Source organism: Cebus imitator, unplaced genomic scaffold, assembly GCF_001604975.1.
Source record: "Cebus imitator isolate Cc_AM_T3 unplaced genomic scaffold, Cebus_imitator-1.0 Scaffold384, whole genome shotgun sequence".
NCBI lineage: Eukaryota > Metazoa > Chordata > Mammalia > Primates > Cebidae > Cebus > Cebus imitator.
In genome coordinates, this window is record NW_016107699.1 from 2095428 (window position 1) to 2098710 (window position 3283).

General features: G+C 69.9%; 1 protein-coding gene across 1 annotated transcript in view; it reads right to left on the bottom strand.

Moving 5' to 3' along the window:
• Positions 1-1987: 1987 nt before the first annotated feature.
• Positions 1988-3283, bottom strand: part of TMEM80 (transmembrane protein 80) — a 10418-nt gene continuing 9122 nt past the window's right edge. The window contains exon 6 of the mRNA XM_037731142.1: positions 1988-2021. The gene's annotated coding sequence lies outside the window, so the exon portion shown is untranslated. The remainder of the gene's footprint in view (positions 2022-3283) is intronic.

Here is a 3283-nt window from a genome sequence, read left to right on the forward strand (position 1 = left end):
CTGCCAGGGCCAGCGGGGCCTCGCCCTGTGGCTTCAGAGTTTGGGTCTGCCAGGGTGGGGGCCACCTGCCGGTGTTGCTGGTATGGTCACGGGAGTGGCCTGGAGCACCCAGGACTTTCTGGTTTGACCAGGTCTGGCCTAGAAGGCGGGCTCCTGCGAGGTCTGGGGGGCCCCTGGGGCACTGCCACAGCCACGAGGGGCTGGGCTCGCCAAGAGGGCTTGGCCACTTCCTCCGTCCACCTATGCATGGAGAATGTCCGGAATGTTCACGGGCTCAGCGTCAGGCCTGAGTGTTTGCTTAATGGGATTCCTGCTGGGCTCCACCAAGGGTGCCAGGCACGTGTGTCCAGGCACACACCTGCCAGGACACCCACACTCCCTCGCAGACTCAGGCCTGCGGGCAACAAACACGAAGGCAGGGCCGACATGCAGCCCCCCGGGGAAGGTCAGGCTGGGAAGCTGCTGGCCAGCGGCTGCCTGCGGGGTGTGGCGGACCTCGGACCCCGCCACGGCCTGGCAGCAGCACGGTGGGCCCAGGTGTGGTGTCTGGGTCTGAGGCACCTGGGGCCCGTGGGAGCCCCGCCCCCGCTCACTAGGGGTGGGGGCGGAGCCCTGGAGGCCCAGGCTGCACTTTGGTTTTACTGCTGTCATTTTCCTGCCGGGAAGCGGGGCAGAGCAGGGGCCTGGTCAGTAGGGCAGTGGAGATGAGGAGGCCCTAGCAAGGACAGGAGGGTGGAGGGATGGGCTCCAAGTTCAAATTCCAGCTCCACATGCTGAGTGACCTTGGAGAGGGGTCAGCGGAGTCACAGGGGCTCCAGGCTGCCTTCAGGGCACGGCGTGGGACCTGGAATGGGGTGCCCCTTATGCCCTGGCCATGACCTGGTTGGGAAGCTATGGTTTGAGGAGGAAGGGATAAGCTGGGAAGCTGAGGGTGGAGAGGGAGGCGCAGGCAGGTGGAGAAGGCCCGGTGGGAGCGCCGTGCCAAGGCCTGGGTGCTAAGCAGGCCCCAGAGAGGCTAGGCACAGGGTGGGACCCAGGATGAGCCGGGAGGGGAGGGGCCGCCGCCAGCTGGGCCTGCTGCCCAGCACAGCCGACCGGGGGGACTGGGCACGGGGTGGGTGGGGACGAAGGTCCGAGTAGGCCTGGTCCTGCCTCCCCCTCCTCTGCCACCAGGGAGACCCCACACCAAGGGGCGACACCAGGCAGCTGGGCCCAGGAACCGGGAGCCTGGGATGGCGGAAGTTTGCAGCCCCACAGGCTCCTGCCAGCCCCCTTCCTGCCTCACCTGGCAGGGCCCCTGCGGCCCCCGTCCCAGCCCCCCCCACTCCCTGAAACTCCCACCCTGACCCTGACCTGGAGGCGGACCCAGCTGGTGCCTCCCTGGCCTCTGACTTCCTTCCGGGCTGCGATACCCGGGAAGCGCGTCCTGACTGCGGCCCAGCGGGAACGGGCTTTTGGGGCTCACCTCCACGGTCAGGCTCTGGGGGGGCCCTGCCGCCCGGAAGGGGGAGAAGCCTCGCTACCCCCTGTCCCCTCCGGACGCAGGGATTGCCCCCACCGAGCCCCAGAGCTGGGAAGGGGCAGACGGCGGGTGAGTCACCCACTGCTGCCGAAAAATACCCTGGCTCACGGGCCGCACCCAGGACCGACGGCGCAGGCCGGGCTGCAGCAGGACCCGCCCGACCGCGGGTGCAGGGGAGGCAGGGCCCGGCCAGGACGCCCCCCTAGACCCCCAGCCCCCCCAAACCCCCCAGATCCCCGTCCCCGCCCCGGGCCTCCGACGCCGCCCGGCCTGGTGTCCCGAACCAGAAGCCCCACGTCCCACGGCCCCCGGGTAAACTGAGGCCCGGGCGGGCGTGCTCCCCGCGTCCGCGGCGCTCACCTGCTCCGGCCCGTCCCCTCGCTCCCGCCCGGGCGTCCGTCTGTTCGCACCTGGCCGCGGCGCGCGGTGTCCCTGGCGGGTGGGACGCTCGGCGGGGCCGGGCCGGGCCGGGGCGGGGCGGGGCCGGGAGAGGAGGAACCTGAGCGGCAGGTTGCGGAGTCACCGGAGAGCAGGCGCGCTCGCGGGGGAGGAGGGCGTGGGGGCGCCCCCGCCGCCTGGGACCCAGCGCCGCCCGCCCGTGTCCCCCAGGGCTCCAGCCCCAGCCCAACTCGTCCTCCCCAAAACCCCCCTGGGGGCCCCTTGAGCTCGGGCCTGGGGACAGGCGGGCGAGGCCTGGGGATCTTCCTTGGGCAAGGCCCAGCTGCACCCCGGCAGGCGGGGCTGGGGGAGGGGACTGGGGAGACACTGCCCACGGGCCTTGGGGGGCAACGCCAGCGCGATGGGCAGAGTCCCTTCATCCCCTGTGGGCGCCTCAGGCCTTGGGAAGCTGCGGCAGAGGCTTCGGTGGGTGGGTGGGCCAGGCAGGACCCAGGCCTGGAGCCCGGAGCTCCCAGGGTGGGATGGCGCCTCCCTCCCACTCCTACAGGCCCCACTTCTGCCTAGCGTGGGCACTGAGGGACAGGGGTGTCGGGGACGTGGGGACACCTGTGGCCCTCTGCAGATGCCCCTGTCCTTTCGTGGCCCCTCATCAGGCCCAGGCCCCACCCTCTGCCGGCAGCAGGGGGACTGTCTGGTTCTGTCCTCATCCACCTGGTTCCCAGGATGGCCCTTCCGCCTCAGCTGCTGACCGCTCAGAACAGGGCCAGGGTGCAGTGGACACCGCGGGTAGCCGGCTGCCATGCAGTGAACTGGGCAAGGAGGAGGTGAAGGGCACAGGACACCCCAGGCCCATGCAGGGACCCGAGGCTCCGGCTGCTGGTCCTGGGCAAGGGAGGCAATGAGTGTGGCCAAGAGTCTGGGTCCCCAGGCCGTGGTCCCAGAGGGGCAGGGCGCATGTGTTTACCTGGGCTGGCAAGAGCACTTCCTGGGGAGGCGCCACAGGTGAGCTCCGTGGAGGGGTGGCAGGAAGTGGCCCTCCTTTGGGCCCAGTGCCTGCCCCTGAACCCCAGCAAGGACTGGCTTCCTGGTTTATGGCCTTTGCAGTTTGATCTCCTAGAACCTGGCATGGTCCTGCTCCGCTCTGGGTCTTGCTTGACCCAGAGCACGGGGGTCAAGCACCCCAAACCCACGGTGCCCTCACCCTCTCTGGAGGCACAGGTGGGAGTGGCCAAGAGGGCACCACCGAGGGGGGTTCTCTCCACCCATGATTGTGAGTGCCGGCCTGCCCTCAATGGGGTCCCTGTCCACCCATACACAGTGTCTATACTGGGACTGTGAGTGCCGGCCTGCCCTCAAGGGGGT